This window comes from Ascaphus truei, unplaced genomic scaffold (genome assembly GCF_040206685.1).
Source record: "Ascaphus truei isolate aAscTru1 unplaced genomic scaffold, aAscTru1.hap1 HAP1_SCAFFOLD_425, whole genome shotgun sequence".
NCBI lineage: Eukaryota > Metazoa > Chordata > Amphibia > Anura > Ascaphidae > Ascaphus > Ascaphus truei.
In genome coordinates, this window is record NW_027456756.1 from 75001 (window position 1) to 95964 (window position 20964).

At 45.9% G+C, this 20964-nt stretch overlaps 1 long non-coding RNA gene across 1 annotated transcript; it reads left to right on the top strand.

The window, feature by feature from the left end:
* Positions 1-701: 701 nt before the first annotated feature.
* LOC142484017 (uncharacterized) lies at positions 702-19261 on the top strand. The gene is made up of 3 exons (XR_012797532.1): positions 702-801; positions 15307-15451; positions 18788-19261. It is a non-coding gene; the product is annotated as an uncharacterized LOC142484017 (long non-coding RNA).
* The last annotated feature ends 1703 nt before the right edge of the window (positions 19262-20964 follow it).

Consider the following 20964-nt stretch of genomic DNA (forward strand, 5'->3'; position numbering starts at 1 on the left):
GGAAAATGCTTACCTTAAACGCGTTTATTGTGAATCCAGGAGTCAAAACATACAGCGATTCATTTAAAACTTGCCACATGAGGTGCTGTATACTGCCCACAACTATCCTGAAAATTACAAAGTGTTTGCTAGCACACACTGCAAATTGTTTACATCATGCACTATAAGAAGGGCCAAAACATAATCCAATGACATTAAAATTTGGCAGAACACATACTTTACACGGCCCGCAACTATCCTGAAATTTACATGGCTTTTGCTGACATACACTGCAAATTATTAACGTTAACCAGTTGCTGAAGAACAACAGTCTAAAACAGGCATGTCAAACATGCGGCCCGCCACGGATATTTTTGCGGCCCGCTCACCGCGGGAGAAGTGAGCGCGGGTGTGGGGGAAGCGAGTAGCACGGGCAGAAGTAAAATCTGTCCTTCAGGGGCTGGAGGCGTACGGTGGCCGAGTGCAGTCAATCTGCACTCGTGCCGTGTGTGGGAGGACACGGGGGCGGAGTCAAAACCCCGGAGTCTCTCCTTGAAGTAAGTGTGTGTGTGTATGTCAGTGTGTGTGTGTGTGTGTGTGTGTGTGTGTGTGTGTGTGTGTGTGTGTGTGTGTGTGTGTGTGTGTGTGTGTGTGTGTGTGTGTGTGTGTGTGTGTGTGTGTGTGTGTGTGTGTGTGTGTGTGTGTGTGTGTGTGTGTGTGTGTGTGTGTTCACCAGAAGGAAGGCTCACAGCTGGCAACTGAAACTGCCGGCAGACTGGAAAAAAGCCTCACTACTTCTGGCTCCCTACAGTGGCATTACAGGTAAGCCCCATGTCGCCTGTGTGTGTGACTGCCCCCTTCCCAGTCTGTGTGTGTGTGTCTGCCCCCCTCCCAGTCTGTGTGTGTGTCTGCCCCCCTCCCAGTCTGTGTGTGTGTGACTGCCCCCCTCCCAGTCTGTGTGTGTGTGACTGCCCCCTTCCCAGTCTGTGTGTGTGTGACTGCCCCCTTCCCAGTCTGTGTGTGTGTGTCTGCCCCCCTCCCAGTCTGTGCAAGTGTGACTGCCCCACCTCCCAGTCTGTGTGTGTGTGTGTGTATGTGTGACTGCCTCCCCTCCCAGTCTGTGTGTGTGTGACTGCCCCCCTCCCAGTCTGTGTGTGTGACTGCCCCCCCTCCCAGTCTGTGTGTGTGACTGCCCCCCTCCCAGTCTGTGTGTGTGACTGCCCCCCTCCCAGTCTGTGTGTGTGACTGCCCCCCTCCCAGTCTGTGTGTGTGACTGCCCCCCTCCCAGTCTGTGTGTGTGTCTGCCCCCCTCCCTGTCTGTGTGTGTGTCTGCCCCCTCCCAGTCTGTGTGTGTGTGTATGACCGCCCCCCTCCCAGTGTGTGTGTGTGTGACTGCCCCCCCTCCCAGTCTGTGTGTGTGTGTATGACTGCCCCCCTCCCAGTCTGTGTGTGTGACTGCCTCCCCTCCCAGTCTGTGTGTGTGACTGCCCCCCCTCCCAGTCTGTGTGTGTGACTGCCCCCCTCCCAGTCTGTGTGTGTGACTGCCCCCCTCCCAGTCTGTGTGTGTGACTGCCCCCCTCCCAGTCTGTGTGTGTGACTGCCCCCCTCCCAGTCTGTGTGTGTGACTGCCCCCCTCCCAGTCTGTGTGTGTGACTGCCCCCCTCCCAGTCTGTGTGTGTGACTGCCCCCCTCCCAGTCTGTGTGTGTGTGTGTATGACTGCCCCCCTCCCAGTCTGTGTGTGTGACTGCCTCCCCTCCCAGTCTGTGTGTGTGTCTGCCCCCCTCCCTGTCTGTGTGTGTGTGTGTCTGCCCCCCTCCCAGTCTGTGTGTGTGTATGACTGCCCCCCTCCCTGTCTGTGTGTGTGACTGCCCCCCCTCCCAGTCAGTGTGTGTGTGACTGCCCCCCTCCCAGTCTGTGTGTGTGACTGCCCCCCTCCCAGTCTGTGTGTGTGACTGCCCCCCTCCCAGTCTGTGTGTGTGACTGCCTCCCCTCCCAGTCTGTGTGTGTGTGACTGCCCCCCTCCCAGTCTGTGTGTGTGACTGCCCCCCCTCCCAGTCTGTGTGTGTGTGTGTATGACTGCCCCCCTCCCAGTCTGTGTGTGTGACTGCCCCCCTCCCAGTCTGTGTGTGTGACTGCCCCCCTCCCAGTCTGTGTGTGAGACTGCCTCCCCTCCCAGTCTGTGTGTGTGTGACTGCCCCCCTCCCAGTCTGTGTGTGTGACTGCCCCCCCTCCCAGTCTGTGTGTGTGTGTATGACTGCCCCCCTCCCAGTCTGTGTGTGTGACTGCCTCCCCTCCCAGTCTGTGTGTGTGTCTGCCCCCCTCCCTGTCTGTGTGTGTGACTGCCCCCCCTCCCAGTCTGTGTGTGTGTGACTGCCCCCCTCCCAGTCTGTGTGTGTGACTGCCTCCCCAGACCCCTCCCAGTCTGTGTGTGTGACTGCCCCCCTCCCAGTCTGTGTGTGTGACTGCCCCCCTCCCAGTCTGTGTGTGTGACTGCCTCCCCTCCCAGTCTGTGTGTGTGACTGCCCCCCTCCCAGTCTGTGTGTGTGACTGCCCCCCTCCCAGTCTGTGTGTGTGACTGCCCCCCTCCCAGTCTGTGTGTGTGACTGCCCCCCTCCCAGTCTGTGTGTGTGACTGCCCCCCTCCCAGTCTGTGTGTGTGACTGCCCCCCTCCCAGTCTGTGTGTGTGACTGCCCCCCTCCCAGTCTGTGTGTGTGACTGCCCCCCTCCCAGTCTGTGTGTGTGACTGCTCCCCCTCCCAGTCTGTGTGTGTGACTGCTCCCCCTCCCAGTCTGTGTGTGTGACTGCCCCCCTCCCAGTCTGTGTGTGTGACTGCCCCCCTCCCAGTCTGTGTGTGTGACTGCCCCCCTCCCAGTCTGTGTGTGTGACTGCCCCCCTCCCAGTCTGTGTGTGTGACTGCCCCCCTCCCAGTCTGTGTGTGTGACTGCTCCCCCTCCCAGTCTGTGTGTGTGACTGCTCCCCCTCCCAGTCTGTGTGTGTGACTGCCCCCCCTCCCAGTCTGTGCGTGTGATTGGCCCCCTCCCAGTCTGTGTGTGTGACTGCCTCCCCTCCCAGTCTGTGTGTGTGTGACTGCCCCCTCCCAGTGTGTGTGTGACTGCCCCCTCCCAGTGTGTGTGTGACTGCCCCCTCCCAGTGTGTGTGTGTGACTGCCCCCCCTCCCAGTGTGTGTGTGACTGCCCCCCCCTCCCAGTGTGTGTGTGACTGCCCCCCCCTCCCAGTGTGTGTGTGACTGCCCCCCCCTCCCAGTGTGTGTGTTACTGCCCCCTCCCAGTGTGTGTGTGACTGCCCCCTCCCAGTGTGTGTGTGACTGCCCCCCTCCCAGTGTGTGTGTGTGTGTGTGTGTGTGTGTGTGTGTGTGTGACTGCCCCCTCCCAGTGTGTGTGTGACTGCCCCCCCTCTCAGTGTGTGTGTGACTGCCCCCTCCCAGTGTGTGTGTGACTGCCCCCCCTCCCAGTGTGTGTGACAGCCCCCCTCCCAGTGTGTGTGTGACTGCCCCCCTCCCAGTCTGTGTGTGTGTGACTGCCCCCCTCCCAGTGTGTGTGTGACTGCCCCCCTCCCAGTCTGTGTGTGTGTGACTGCCCCACCTCCCAGTGTGTGTGTGACTGCCCCCCCTCCCAGTGTGTGTGACTGCCCCCCTCCCAGTGTGTGTGACTGCCCCCCTCCCAGTGTGTGTGTGACTGCCCCCCTCCCAGTGTGTGTGTGACTGCCCCCCCTCCCAGTGTGTGTGTGACTGCCTCCTCCCAGTGTGTGTGTGACTGCCTCCTCCCAGTGTGTGTGTGACTGCCTCCTCCCAGTGTGTGTGTGACTGCCTCCTCCCAGTGTGTGTGTGACTGCCCCCCTTCCCAGTGTGTGTGACTGCCCCCCCTCCCAGTGTGTGTGACAGCCCCCCCTCCCAGTGTGTGTGTGACTGCCCCCCTCCCAGTCTGTGTGTGTGTGACTGCCCCCCCTCCCAGTGTGTGTGTGACTGCCCCCCTCCCAGTCTGTGTGTGTGTGTGTGACTGCCCCACCTCCCAGTGTGTGTGTGACTGCCCCCCCTCCCAGTGTGTGTGTGACTGCCCCCCTGCCAGTGTGTGTGTGACTGCCCCCCCTCCCAGTGTGTGTGTGACTGCCCCCCCTCCCAGTGTGTGTGACTGCCCCCCTCCCAGTGTGTGTGTGTGACTGCCCCCCCCCCTCCCAGTGTGTGTGTGACTGCCCCCCCTCCCAGTGTGTGTGTGACTGCCCCCCCCACCCAGTGTGGGTGTGTGACTGCCCCCCCCCACCCAGTGTGGGTGTGTGACTGCCCCCCTCCCAGTGTGGGTGTGTGACTGCCCCCCACCCAGTGTGGGTGTGTGACTGCCCCCCTCCCAGTGTGTGTGTGTGTGTGTGTGACTGCCCCCTCCCAGTCTGTGTGTGTGTGACTGCTCCCCTTTCCAGTCTGTGCAAGTGTGACTGCCCGCCTCCCAGTGTGTGTAAGTGCCCCCTCCAAGTCTGTGTGTGTGTGTGTCTGCCCCCCTCCCATTCTCTGTGTGTGTGTGTCTGCCCCCCTCCCATTCTGTGTGTGTGTGTGTCTGCCCCCCTCCCATTCTGTGTTTGTGTGTGACTGCCCCCCCAGTGTGTGTGTGACTGCCCCCTCCCAGTGTCTGTGTGTATCAGTGACAGAATGTATACAGACACCAACCCACTCACCCACTCACCCACGTGTCAGTCAGTCACCCACGTGTCAGTCAGTCACCCACCCATATGTCAGGCAGTCAGTCACCCACCCACCCACCCACGTGCCAGGCAGTCTAACGTGTCAGTCAGTCACCCACCCACGTGTCAGTCAGTCACCCACCCACGTGTCAGGCAGTCAGTCACCCACCCACGTGTCAGGCAGTCAACCCAAGTGTCAGGCAGTCACCCACCCAAGTGTCAGGCAGTCTCCCACCCACCCCCCCAAGTTTCAGGCAGTCTCCCACCCACCCAAGTGTCAGGCAGTCTCCCTCCCACCCACCCAAGTGTCAGGCAGTCTCCCTCCCACCCACCCAAGTGTCAGGCAGTCAGTCACCCACCCACGTGTCAGGCAGTCAACCCAAGTGTCAGGCAGTCTACCACCCACCCCCCCAAGTTTCAGGCAGTCTCCCACCCACCCAAGTGTCAGGCAGTCTCCCACCCACCCACCCACCCAAGTGTCAGGCAGTCTCCCACCCACCCACCCAAGTGTCAGGCAGTCTCCCACCCACCCACCCAAGTGTCAGGCAGTCTCCCACCCACCCACCCAAGTGTCAGGCAGTCAAACCCAAGTGTCAGGCAGTCTCTCACCCACCCACCCAAGTGTCAGGCAGTCAAAGTGTCAGGCAGTCAACCCAAGTGTCAGACAGTCTCCCACCCACCCAAGTGTCAGGCAGACTCCCATAAAAGTGTCAGGCAGTCTCCCATAACCCAGCCACCCGTCAGGCAGTCTCCCATACCCTAGAGCAGGCCTGCACAACTCCAGTCCTCGAGGGTCGCAAACAGGCCAGGTTTTCAGGATATCCCTAAATCAGCACAGCTGGCTCAATTAGTGGCTCAGTCGTACTGAGCCACTAATTGAGCCAGCTGTGCTGAAGTAGGGATATCCTAAAAACCTGGCCTGTGTGCGGCCCTCGAGGACTGGAGTTGTGCAGGCCTGCCCTAGAGAAAGTGCAGCGCACCATGATCCAGAGAAGAGGCAGGTCTGGCAAAAATCTATCTTTATTAGAAAGTCATAAAAACAAGGGATGCAACCCCACCCCACTCTGCCACATAACCAGGATGCTGACGCCCACCTGATGACGTCAGAGCTACCACATGGCGCCCCCTAGTGACGTCAGACGTCTAGGTCTAAATCCCTGGCAATACAGCATAGAGCTGTCTTGGAGGACTGCAGCCACAGCCACACCTCTCCCCAGACTGAACACTCCCCCATGTGTGGCTGTGGCTGCAGTCCTCCAAGACAGCTCTATGCTGTATTGCCAGGGATTTAGACCTAGACGTCACTAGGGGGCGCCATGTGGTAGCTCTGACGTCATCAGGTGGGCGTCAGCATCCTGGTTATGTGGCAGAGCCGGGAGGGGTGAGTATCAGGGGGGGTGGTATATATTGTGACTGTTTTCTTGTGTTTGGTAGCCTTCACCTTGAGAAAGGCTGTATTTGACTGCCGAAACGTTGGACTTTATGGCATATTAAACCTCCTTTGAGTAAGACCGTGTGCCTGCTTCTTCTTCTTTGTCCGGCTACAGGAAGGGTCAGGAGACAGGGAGGACAGAGGCAGGAGAACCCGATCTGGCTCCGGCCTTGCCTGTCCCTACGAATACAAACATACAACCCCTCACTGAATAACATAGCCCTAACCCCATGTAATAATCCTGGGTGTAAACAAAATAATGGTTTTATGAATATTGTAATGGTTTATTAGGGACCTAGGAGGTGGCCAGTGGGGCTGTTATGTGTATTTGTGTTTATTGTGGGTAGCGGGGGTGGGTGAACGGGGTATTGGCCCCAAGGATGGGTGTTTAGGCCTACCGGGTGGGGGGGTAGTGGGAGGGGTTAACCCCTTCATTACCTTAGCGGTATTAACCGCTAAGTTAAAGAAGAGGTTAAGTCATCCCCCAACCCCCTGGCAAGGCCTAAACACCCAGCCAGGGCCAAATACCACCTCCTCCCACCCCCGCTACCCACAATAAGCCTGGCACGGGTGTATAACCCCTTCATTGCCTTGGCTGTAATGAAGTTGCCTGTAAATGCATTTTTTATGCATGGGATTCATGCCGGGGGTCTCTGGTGCTGATATCAATGGATATCAGCTCTGGGACACATGCATGTTATTTTCATCGCAGCTTCACCCCACCTTCTTGCCAACTTTTGTGGCGGGACAATTTGGAGAAGAAACAGCAATTTTAAAGTGGAGATCAGCCGCAATAAGCTGATCAGGGCTTATAGAATTGAGCGTGTTTGAAAAACTGGCGATCAGTGCCGAAAAGTGGCTTATCACCGCGCATCTGCAGATTTTATTTATTTATTTATTTTCCGGCAAAACAAAAAACGGTTATTTTTGCTCTAATCGCCAGCTTCTCTGGGCTTACTGAATCGCTGTAGGCGATTACTGCATGAGGGCCTTAGGGAGGATTTGTTCCTGTAAAGTACACCTAGTTTGGCATAGGATTTGGATGTCAGGGTATCAATGTGCAACCCAAATGTTAAATGGGAGTTGAACTATATGCCCAGATATTTCAAACAAGTAACAGGGGCTAGGATGGTATTAGAGCTGGTTTTTATCTGAAGCTCTGTCATTGGTAGCTTTAGCAATTTAGCTCTGGTCCCAAATACCATTGTTACAGTCTTGTCAGTGTTTAAAATCAGTTTGTTTTGGGAAATCCAGTTTCAAGTCTCAAAAAATCAGATTGAAGTACGTGTTCAAGGTCAGAGAGGCGAGGGCTGCGTGCATATAGGATAAGATCTAAGGCCTCTCACAATAACCCGTTGAGAAAATAATATTCCTATCTAACTGACATACGTATAAAATATACTCTACCAAGACCCCTAATACAGAGTTACCCACCTTATACGGAAGCAGCTGCCAGACGAGTATAGTAAATGTATCTTATTTCTTTTGCCACTGGAGGGCAGCGTGGAGTTACACGGAGTGGCGCCCTTAAGGACGACGTGCCAGTTAGGCGGAAGGAGACGCGCACACACTTTTATGTGAAACGGATATATTTGGGGAGGGATTTAGGAGTCTGAGTGAGAAAATTGATATTTTGTCACAATGGAAAAATGGAAAAATTAACCATTTAAATATGCACAGATTTTATCCCACTTTTGGAAATTAGGGATGTTGCCTAAAAGTTTGAGAATGCACAAAGTGCCACCCATGGGCTTTAATGAAGCAGCATTTGTGGGCTAAAGGGAACAGCATTCTGTATAAAGGTATTTTGGGCTCGATATAAATAATTGAAGCCAAAAACTAATATTAAGGGGCCTATGCAGAGAGCAGCGCGAACGGAAATTTCGGCGTTTTTTAGCGCTATATGGCTATAATAAGGTTGGAAATGGCGAGTTGAGTAAAAAGCGCCATTTTTTTATTTTTTTTTAGTAGAACTCGCCGCACGGCTGGCGAGAACCAAAATCTCGCCAGTTTTGAAAAGGGCCGTATGCAGAAAGGCACGATCGCCATCTAGCGGCTGTTCGCGCCATTAAAATGGAGAGAAATTCTAGAATTAGCTCCGCCAGCAAAAGTTGGCAGGAAACTGGAGCTCACCGGCGAGAGTGAAAAGAAGAAAAAAAATCGCGCTTTTTTTCAAACATGTTTCACCAGCGCGCATCTCGCCGGTTGAAACTCTCCATAATCAAGCATGATTTTAAATGCAATTTTCTGACCTTTCTGCATATGGAGATAAAATCACGCCATTACAGGTACAATTTATTACCAATTCCAATTATTTCCAGCGCTGCTCTCTGCATAGGCCCCTAAGTAAATTGAGAATGGAAAAATATTCAGCACAAACGTACAGAATGTGATGTTCTGAGAGATCTTACAGATGTTATCAAATCCCTCAATGAATGTATAGAAAATGTCTGTATAGAACGAGTCAAACAAGAATATGCCAATAAAACGTTTAATTGGGAGATACAGGGGCCACAATTCAGGTCAGTTAGCTGGAAGAAGGGAAGCCGGTCAGCCGGTAGAGCCGGTCAGCCTGTCAGCCAGTAGAGCCGGTCAGCCAGAAGAGCATGTCAGCCGGTCAGCCAGTAGAGCAGATCAGCCGGTAGAGCAGGTCAGCCGGTAGAGCCGGTCAGCTCTGAGATCAGCATTACTTATATCCCCTAAATGTTGTCCCCTGCATGTAATGCGCAGAACAGCCTACACTGCATACAGTATACTGTACATGAGATACTAAACCCTTTCTTTTCTCTCGACTCTAATCTGAATGATTTGCTAATTGGTTTGTAATTAGAGAGATATTTGTAGCAGAATCCCATGTATGTTCTTTTTACCTTTTTAGATACCGTTTTGTGTTATAAAAGATATGACAGATCAGAGGGGCTTCCTGTTTGCACTCGTGTTTTGGCAGAAGTGTATATGTGACCCTATAAATCTCCATCACACCCGGCTTGGCAGTGTGACACTAGTGCAGCGACCTGGGGAAGAATCACTGAGCTGTTAGCAATAGATACAACGGATAGAAAAGACACTACACATAGGTTGGATTAAAGAGAGTATTTTATTTAAATAATTAATCTCTTTGCTGGGAGGGGCCTGCAGCACATTGCAGAGCGATATAGTAACACGCAGAGCAATGCACTGCAGGCCCCTCCGGCAGCAAAGGGGTGAAGACCAATGCAGGGTGTATAAAGATCTCACTGATAATTCATGCACAAAGGGCAGTTTGTTGCTGTGATCCAGAGGAAGGCGAAACATAACCCCTGCTGTGCAATGGGGGAAAAAAATTCCTTCCTGACCCCATTAAATGGCGATCGGATGGTCCCTGGATCACTGCACAGTGAGATCAGATGGAACAGCACAGATCAGCGTTGTTATACACAGGGGCACACTCAGTATATAGAGATGCGGGTGATGGGGCCCTTGTGCCCCTGTGTATAACTCACCTGCTCCCCCATCCCCCTGCATATCTATCCCATTCACCCCTTTTCCTCCCGCATACCTCGCAGGGCCGGCCGGCCATTAGGCGGTCGCCTAGCGCGCAAAGGTCCTAGGGGCGCATTAATAATCATTATTATTTTTTCCTCTTATTATTTCTAATTTATTTATCTTTTTTTAAAAATTATTATTCTTTTTTTTATCCAGTATTTTGGCGCCCTTTTATTTTTATTTTGCGTCGCGCTGGGGTGCGGTCGCACCCCCTGCAGCCCCGATAGCTACGCCACTGTTTATTTTATTATTTTATTTATCTTATTATTTTTTATACAACTGGGGCACAAATTTTAAGTTTCGCCTGGGGCGCATGAAACCCGTGCTCCGGCCCTGCTCCTTGTTCTCTCTCACCCTCTCACGCCCAATATCCCAATCTCCCTCTAGTACCTGCCCCTCCCGCAGCCTTCCTGATCTTATCTGCCTCTCCTGCGGTCAAACCAACTTCTCAGGGCCCCTAGAATACCCCTGGATCTACGCCCTGGCTCCTCTGCTACCTGCTCCCGGGGTCTGCTGCTCCGCCTAAAAAAGGTGAAGCAGCAGATCTGTCCGCACCTCTCGTATTCTGCTACCTGCTCCCGGGGTCTTCTCCTCCGCCTAAAAAAGGTGAAGCAGCAGATCCGTCCACACCTCTCGTATTCTCCTAGGCCATCGTCCACCACGTCGCCAGACTTGACATCCGCTTCGTCGTCTGCCTCATCGGCCGCCTTGTAGCCCACCTCTTCGCACCACTTGACGCCCGCTTTATCGTATGCCTCGTCGTCCGCCTCGTAGCCCGCCTCGTCGTCTGGTGGCACAAAGGGCACCACCTTCGTGCGTGTCCTGATCTGCAGGAGACATGAAGTGTTTGTAACCAGGGACAGTGATACTCTGTATCGCAAGAGCTCCTGTGCCACTTATACCCCCTCCCCAATACCACGTTATACCGCCCTCCACAGGGCAAATACCCGTTATACCCACCTCCCCAGGCTCAGTACCCAGTTATACAACCCTCCCAAGGCCCAGTACCTGTTATACCCACCTCACCAGGCCCAGAACCCGTTATACCCACCTCACCAGGCCCAGTACCCATTATATACCCCTCCCCAGAAGGTCATTTTTCTATTTATCAAAAATACATTGAGTTACCTCTGGTTTTCAAGCATGTCCTGGGGGAGTTATCACAGAGACACAGAAACGTCGCTGAGTTTGGTGAGTAACTCCCTTAAACTCTCAGCAGTTGAATTCCCCATTAGGCGCTTAATGCGTTAAAAACAAGCGTTGCTATTTCTCTGCATGAAGTTGCAGGTAATTGGAAGAGTTAAACAGTGACGGCTATTTCATCACTCACCTTCTTCCATCGAATCGGTCTTAGCGGTAGTGATCTCAGTATTATTTCCTCCTTAACATCGGATATCCATATCCATTCTTCGCCTCTGATCTGTATGCAAGACAATGCTTTAAGACAGGGTTGCGCAACCTTTTTCCCCTGCTCCCCCCTCCACCCTCCCCACCTTGTCTCCGACGTTCTGATGTAACGACGTCATGTGATATCATGTTGCTATGGTAATGTGACATCATGTGACGCCACGTTGCTGTCTCCAGAAGCCGCCGGAGACAAGGAAAGGGAACTTACAGAGGCCTTGCGCGCGATTTCCGGCATTTAATTTAAATGCTGTGGGGAAGAGCGAGGGGCCACTGTAAGCGCCGAGCCCCTCCTCCCCAAGAAAATGTCGCACCCCTCGATTTGCGCACCCCTGCTTTAAGAGATATTCTGGGACCCTCCAATTCCTCCATCGGACCCTTCCTCATATTGACTGACCTTGCAGTGCTCTGCACTGACTTGCACTGACCTGCTATGATGCCTCTCAAAATACCATGCTAACTCATTCTGAACATACATGTGTCCTTTCTACATGTTACTCAGCTTGTATGGGCCACAGACAGCTTTCCCGGGGTCCAGGACTAGTTGCCACCGGGGACACTCACCCATGGGTCGGCGACCTTGCGAGAACCCACCCCCCCAACCTGTTTTCTCTTGCATTGCCATAGACAACAACATTTCAGCCTGCTGGCCTTTCTCGGTAAAGTGGCTAAACCCACTAAATCCAGCAAAGAAAGGCCAGCAGCCGAAACATTGTAGTCTGTGGCACAATAAATTATCTTTTTTTATTCAAATCCGTGTGCCCTTTTCCATCAATCATATTGTATACATTGGACGAAATGCCGGTCTTCCCTGAGACTAAGGGGCACCAGTAAAAGTATCACTAATTGTTTTTTTTGGTGTGCAGCAAATCCCCATCATTTTTGCGTTCTCTTGCTCTGCCCCAATCTGACACACCACCTTGCTCTCTCACCCCCCTCTTACACTCCCGCGTCACCCTTTCCTTCCCCAAAGGTTGTCCTTTAATCAGATCTTACCCAAATTGTCTCCATCTCCCTTGGAAATGTTCTGTCTTTAAACTGTGCGGCTCCTCTTGATCCGAACTTTCTTAGCTGACCCCTTTAGGTTTCGGCTCCGAGGGTCTAAAAAATAAGCGACTCCGAAAAGATGTGAAATATGCGCACGGGTCCTAATGGGGCACTGAGGGGGAGACTTAAATACTAGTAAATATAATCTACTGTGCTAACAAATATAATCTATTAACTAACAAATATAACTTATTAAACTAACAAATATAACTTATTAAACTAAGAAATATAATTTATTAAACTAAGAAATATAACTTATTAAACTAAGAAATATAATTTATTAAACTAAGAAATATAACTTATTAAACTAACAAATATAATCTATTTAACTAAATAAATATCTATTCAACTAAATAAATATAATCTACTTCAAAACAATACAATAAAAAGCTGGAGAAATGATACGTTAACCAAGCCACAGATTTGATGCCAATGAGCGTTGAACTCCTTGCAGATCCACCGTCAGCTGGTTGTGGCAGAAAGTGGTGACATGCAGTAGAACAGAGTGGTTAAGCTGTAACCACGGCAGTCAGGTCAGAAATCAACACAATATTTTTTGAAATTTAGAATGAGAATGTTCAGTATGTCACATTCTGGCCTCAGACTCTGAGCCCTGTCACATGTTAGCAGCTTGTGATAATAGAAAGTATCCATATACTGGGATGTAATAAGAAACATGAAGGTCATTTTATACTGGGTCCCATAACCTGCTTTATATGAAGTATCATTTTACACTAGTAGAGATGTTACATTTTGAAAAAATAGCGCTTCTGGCGACAATGTTCATTTTCTCTACAAATGATAAATGAAAAAGTTGGATAAAACGTTATATGTGTGTGTGCGCGCGCAATATATATATATATATATATATATATATATATATATATATATATATATATATATATATATATATATATATATATATATACTGTAAATATTCCTGTATTTTCATTTGCATGTCTTAGACAGGTCTGCAACCCTGTCTTTCACCATTATCTTTAACCTTAATAGTCGTGTATATATATATATATATATATATATATATATATATATATATATATATATATATATATATATATATCATACTATATGTATATATATAGTCTGTTTTATACACACATACACGTGTGTGTGTGTGTGTATATGTGTGTGTGTATATATATATATATATATATATATATATATATATATATATATATATATATATATATATATATATATATATATAGTATAACCCAGAGGTGCGCCAAGTGGGGGGGGGGGGAGATTTGCTGTTTGCTGTTATTAAATGCACTAACGTTCCAAATTCTGTCAAGTTTAAATATATTTTAGTTCTCAATTACATTGCACCAGATATCAACTTGATTTAATGACACCGATTGAATTGAACACACCTGTGAGTCATATAATGTTTATTAACATGAGGGACTATTTAACACCAGATAGCCCCTTTGGTGTCCATCCCCTGATGAAATCCGCAAAGGCGGAAGAAACGCGTAGGGACGGTTTACATTGTAACTACGGTGGCTGACCTGCCTTCGGCACCAGAGAGAGACCAAGGAAACACAAGCAAAGTCCTTCCGGTATCCAGTACCACATGCGTGGGAGTAATGGCGGACGCACGCTGCTGAGAAGCTCCTGACGGATGGTTGATATACACCCTGGAGAAAACGGCGTTCTCAAGTACTGGAATACGAACTAATCGTGAGATTGCAGAGCGGAGGTGACTGTGGAGTCTTCGTTTGGTGCATGGGCAGGTCCCATAAAATGCTTGTTTTAATCAGACAAATTGTAAGTGTGCATTTGTCATGTCCATGATTTATTAAATTGTTCATCTGATTTTACACAAGGATCGGGCGCTTTTTCTCTTTTCTTTTTCTAATAGGTACTATGGGAACTTGGTGAGCCCAAGAAGAAGCAGCCTGGACCTTTGTTTTATTCATTCATGGACTTCATTTGGACTTAAAGTATTTTTTATAGTTCATTTTTTTGTATTTTTATGCTATATTTTTTATATATTTTCAACAGATTATTGTAATAATTTTTTTCACATTTTTGCACATTTTTTATATTTTTTTTTTTGTTTGGTTTATGTACATTTTTTCATTATATTACATTTTATTTTGTATAGGCGAGCACCAGTTGGTTCATGTAAATATCTTAATCAATATTGGTATTTGGTGCAACATTTTGGCACACGTCACCAGAGAGGCAGCAATTTGGGTGTGCTGAAAAAGGTGCGCTGTCTTTAAAACTGTTCCTTTAAATTGTCATCCTCAATAGACAGCAGCAGCTTTCCATTTACACCCATCTTGCATTTGCATCTCTGGGACATCTGGCAAAATGATGAAAACTAGTAAGGAGCGTCTCATTAGGAGACAACAATATGCAGATTCAGCTGAAATAGATATGACAGAATTCAAAGAGGATACAATTGATCTAAAAACCAACTTTTTTAAGCTTGAAAGGTTGGCGAAGGAAGAGATGAAACATTGGCTTGATCTCCTTTCATTGCAGAATTATCTGGATGCCAAAATAGTCCCTAGGGGCCTAAGGTTTACAAAAAAACCAACATTTGATACAAATATTGATTTTAAAAATAAGTGGAATGACGCAATGGAGTCATGTTCCTTTACCCTAATAAAATTATTAATAAATTATAGGGGAGATAAGCTTAATGAAATCGCAAAAGAAATAGAGGAAACCCAACAGATCATGATTCCATATGTGGAAAGTGAAGAATTCCAGGAGTTGGACAAACTAGTTGACTCTAGGGTACTGAAATATGAAAAGGAGATCAGTGATCGCAAGAGTAGCAAATATGTTAGAGATCAAACTGACTATGCTACTGATAAAATCAGAGATTGGAGACGACATGATAGGAGAGATAGATCCAAACATTATACTCCAAATAAGTATTATAAAAAAACCAACCATAAAGATGACAAACAAAGGGACAAGAGTAGAGACAATTCAAACACTCACTCAACATCTAGTGACAAAGGACAGAACACTCATAGAAGTGAAAAGACAATAGCAAATACACAATTTTCCTGTCCTACAGAAAATAGATTTGAAGTCTTACAAGAAAAGGGGGCAAGTTGTGAGGAGACTGTGGTGATTGACAAAAGTAGTGGGGCGATACCTAAAACACAGATTAGGGATAGCAACAAGAACCACCCAGAAAATACTGTCCCAACCATTAAATCTCACACTGCCTCTTTTTTAGAATTAGTAACACAAGAAGAGAATCGGGAGAGAGGAAAATCTTATCCCCTGTGGGATCGGAAACCGACGTATCATACAAACACTCCACAACGGAGAAAAAGAAGCTGCGAGGAACCAGGGGAGGGAAGCGCGAACAAAGAAAGAAGGTAGGTAAGCTAAGAGCCAGCAATCCAGAGGTACACGGCATTTTCAATTTATAAACACATATTTTGTCTAGTAACCACATATCACTGCTGACCAAGGGTCTCTCATTTGCCCCCAGTAGTCCTCCAAACAGATTTGACCTGTTTGTAGACTTGAACAAATATATTAGGAAAATCACACTGATGCGACATTTCACGATGCAAAACAAGGAACAACAACAATGTATACTTAACACACAGGAGATAGCTTGCATTGATGCAATGTCCACCCTGTTACAAGAAGGGATACAAATAGAGGAGTCATCACATTTGTTGGATATAAGTCAGCTATCCGTTTATGAGCTAGATAGTTCTATATCATCTACGAATAATCATACAAATATTACATCACAACCAGGAAGACCCCTAGTTTTATATAGAGAACAAAGTGTTGATGGATCCGCTGATCTCCCTTCAGTAAGAGATACCAAAATAGTCCACTCTCCTTTTTCTGCAAAGTCCACGTATTTTCCTTACCATTCAAAGGGAGCATTTGTTGAAACTTTTTACACCATGGTTCTTAAGGATTTTGAACAAATGTGTTTAAATACAACATCAATACGGAATAGAAATCTATCAAAAGAGGAGAACATCGCACTTAAGGAACTTTGTAGTCTAAACAACCTTGTCATTAGACAGGCGGATAAAGGAGGGGGCATAGTTCTGCAGGACAGAACAGATTACCTGTCAGAGGCTTTTAGACTCTTAGGCGACAATACCTCATATATCATTTTGGGGCAAGATCCTATGGAAAGTTTTCAAAAGAAGTATAAAGATCTTCTTACTCAGGCTCTAAATATGAATGTAATTAACAAGTCAGAATTTGGTTTTCTTTACATACGGTTTCCAAGAACACCTATTTTTTACCACATTCCCAAGATACATAAACACATTTCCAACCCTCCTGGAAGACCCATTGTTTCAGGGGTGGAGTCGATGACATCCAGCGTGTCCCAATACGTGGATTATTTTCTACAACCTTTAGTCACACGATTGAAATCGTATTTAAGAGACACGTTGCATGTCCTCGACTCCATCTCTGGAATCATTTGGAAACCCACATACATCTGGGCAACATGTGATATTACATCTTTGTATACTTGCATTAAACATAATAAAAGTTTAGAAGCAGTAAAACATTTTCTTAATTTGGACACAAGTTTAGGCAACACACAATCCTTGTTTATTTTGCAGGCCATTACATTCATACTAGAACACAATTATTTTTTATTTGAAGACATTTATTATTTGCAGATCTGTGGGACGGCCATGGGCACGAGATTTGCCCCCAGTTATGCGAACCTCTACATGGGTTTGTGGGAGGAACTACATGTGTGGGGTGATGCAGATCTGGGGGCGAGTCTTGTGTACTATAGCCGTTACATAGATGACATCATCCTAATATGGGATGGTGATCAGGAACTCCTGGAACATAAACTGCAGGCATTTAACAACAATGACATGGATCTGAAGTTTACTTACAATGTTAATAAGAACACGATTGTGTTTCTGGACTTAGAACTGGAGGCTCATTTAAATGGAGAAATCATCACCAAAACACACTTTAAAACAGTGGCCACCAATAGTTATCTACACAATAATAGCAACCATTACAAAAGATGGTTGGCCAATATCCCCAGGGGCCAATTTCTCAGAATTAGGAGGAATTGTTCTTCACATTCTGATTTTTTGGCCCAGGGGGAAATATTGGTTGAAAGATTTCTGGCCAAAGGTTATGACAAACACATCATACTGTATATGAGACATTTCGACAGGTAGGTCTCCTAGAGCGTAAATCTTTATTATCCAAATCAAACAAGGTTGGAGGGACCAATGGTGATTTTGGGGTCAATTCTGTCAAGTCACCATTTTTCATTACGACATTTAATAATTCAGTGAAAGGCATTTCAACAATTCTCAACAAACACTGGAGTATATTGTTAAGGGACCCAATAATTGGAAATAAATTACCAACTAAAGTTCCCATTATATACAAAAAAGCCAGAAACTTGAAAACCATTCTGGCACCTAGTCGCCTTAAACAGATTAAGGATCTTTCTTTGTTAAAACCGACAATAAATGGCAACTTTGTTTGTGGTAGAAATAGATGTATAACATGCAAACATATGTGCAAAACCAACCAAGTTACATCCTTTTTTAATAAATCTACACATACAATTAAGAGTCATATGGATTGTCTATCCTCATTCGTGATCTATGTCATTACATGCAAATGCAGACTCCAATATGTGGGGAGAACCACAAGGACTCTAAGCACAAGATTTCTAGAACATAGAAGAAACATTCTACATGGTATTACCACTCACAACCTATCTAGACATTTCTTGGAAATACACAACAAGGATCCATCATCATTGACTGTTATGTGCTTAGAACATATCCCTCTAGCATTATTAAGTGGCGACAGGGTCAAAAAACTGAACTTAAGGGAGACCTTCTGGATTTATATGTTGGAGACATTAAGTCCAGGGGGTCTAAACGACTGCATTGACACAAGTACTATAGTGTAATATAGATTCAACATCCACGTCCATTGACGGGATCTCAGAGGTCTGGGTTGAGCATGTTTAGCATGCTCCCTCCGTGGTCCTAGTCGGTGTGATTGTGGGACCCTTGGTCAGCACTGTATCACAAACACACAATATTTATCTTTGACACAATATTTATCTTTGACACAATCACATTCCTTTATCATTCTTAATAAGTTACTATGTAATAATCATATTTAGAATTTAAGTTCACTTATTAATATATAAACCATGTTTACACAAGACACAATATAAAACATAAAATTCATTTTTAATTCAATTATTAGTTAGTTCTATTCACTTGGATTGCTGCCTCTTGGCTTGTTAGTATTTCTTTTTCTTAAGTAAAATAGAGCTTCGCTTCTCTCCCCTATTACTCAACGTACAATAGTTTAATATAGACATTTACAAATACATATTCATCCTTTATATAGTGCAGTTATTATACCTAGAATCAGCACCAATACTAGTCGTCACATTGATATATTTTTAAAAAATAATATTGGGATGGTTATAATCCAGGTCCCTTTCACCCTTATGCTAGATTAATTTTTGCCCCCAATTATATCTATAGGGATCTTCTCTCTATAATGATATAGAAAAAAATCATTTAGGAACAATTGTAATTTGATCAATCAGGACTCTATATACCCAAAATAGGGTTATATTTGATATACAAATCTATAGCCATATAAAAGTTTTTGGCTTGTCTCTTGCAATCATTAACCACTGTTTCATCTCTTCTTTCCAGTTTACATATGGAGAGATACATTTAATGTTTCTCTCTTTTTCAAGCTTAAATATGTATATATTTTCTTATTAATTATTATATAATGCACAATTTATTGCTTTTTAGATATTAGTACGGTATTTAGATTTATTATACATATATGTGATTTATACAATTAAGGACATTATATTCATATTATTAGTTATAGGTAGGGTATGTGTATATTATGTGATAATGAATTGGTTCACGTTTCAAAGAAGACTGGCATATGTTAGATGTCATTCAATTTGAATATTATTATTATCATTATTTATTTATTATTCAATCTAACTATATTTTGTATATATTCTTTATAATTTTTTTATTTTTAGTATTACACAAACGTTGGAATAAGTTTTATTTTGATGTTCATATCCTGTTCATGTTAGTATGTAATTTGCATATAAATTGTCTAACTACTTCATCAGCAGCAGTATCCTCGTTTGCTGTTATTAAATGCACTAACGTTCCAAATTCTGTCAAGTTTAAATACATTTTAGTTCTCAATTATATTGAGTCCCAGAAAAAAAGAAAAAACACAAAAGCGCACCAAGATTGAGATTTGATATGTATTGACAACAAATAAAGATAATAATATGCACTTACATATATAAAAACTTTAATGGTCCAGATCACGATCGTCACTTCTATTGGTAGGGCAACATATGGGATGAAGAGGGGGGGTAATCTCAGTCCTCAGGAACAAGCCCCGCGCGCTGGGGCTGTATTCAGAGGCTGCGCTGCGTCTCTGCTTCACACGCTTGTCGGCGTGTTGATCTGCGTAGTGCGCATGCGCGGCAAATGAGGCCCCCTATAGTAGTCCCGGAAGTGCCCGCCCGTTTTCCGTTTCGATCGAAAATGGCAATAAAAATAGCAATAAAAACACTTGTGTGAAGACTGGCTGTATGTGATAAACAGACCAGCGACACCCTTCGCGACGCGTTTCGAATACAAAAGTATTCTTCCTCAGGCGATATCAGGGGCACCTGTTTGGGGTCCTTTATATACCACATAGATGATTGGTTAATACCAATAAAAGAACATCCAATCCACTATTGGTTAAATAGAAAAGGGGGATGGTTCAACTTCACCAAGCCTGCCCCTTAATGTTAAAATGAACAGGATATTGATGCTGTATTGCAGTGGTGGCACTTTGAGTAATAATTAGATAATAAAAGACAAAAGTGCCACTCACCAGTGGAAATACATAAAGAGATACCTACAGGTGGCCCTTTTAACAAGTGTCACATATAAAATACATTTGAAAATATATGTAAAAAAGTAGTATTAATAAAACATTGTGCTACCACATAAAAATACAACAGTTAAACATAAAACATATAATATAAAGAAATGGATGTGGAGAAGAAGGGGGGGGGGAAAGGGGAAAGGGAAAGGAAGGAGGAAAAGGAAAAACATGTGCAAGGTAAAAAAAGACATAAAAACAAACAAAAATATCATTAACATGTTGAATAAAATTGGCTAAAATAGAATGCATCTCAATTCTGAAATTTTGATAAAACCAGACTGCAAAGAAAAGATCACCTGTCATTTAGTTACCGCAAGAAGGGAGTCAACTCCACATAATCATTTAACCCCCCAGGATGTTTAGTTTGGAGTGTGTATATCCAGAATTGCTCCCTCCTTGCGATAAATAAATCCTTATCGCCACCTCTAGTAGTAGTGGTGATATGTTCTATACCCATGTATTTGACCCCTGTGGTGCTGCATTGATGGACATCCTTAAAATGGGACAGCAAATGGGTTAATGGTTTACCAGAGGTCAATGTTTTAGGGATGTTGACAATATTTCTTAAATGTTCCATCACACGTATTTTCAGATGGCGTTTTGTGCGACCTACATATTGTAGTCCACACCCACATTGTAAAATATATATAACATATGTGGACAGACAGTCAATATAGTTTTTAATCTCATACTGCACCGACACACTTTATTCGTGCAAATACCCAGTATGTACCTGGCAGATACCTGGAATGCGCCGCTCCTCACCTCTGACAAGCCCCGTTGCGTTTGCCTTCCCAGCCTGGGTTCATGCCTGGCTGACGGGCGGCTGATCTGTTAAATGATAATGATTAGGATTTAATAGGCTGCAATGCTTCGCGTGTCTACCAGATGGCATAAATTCATGAATTGT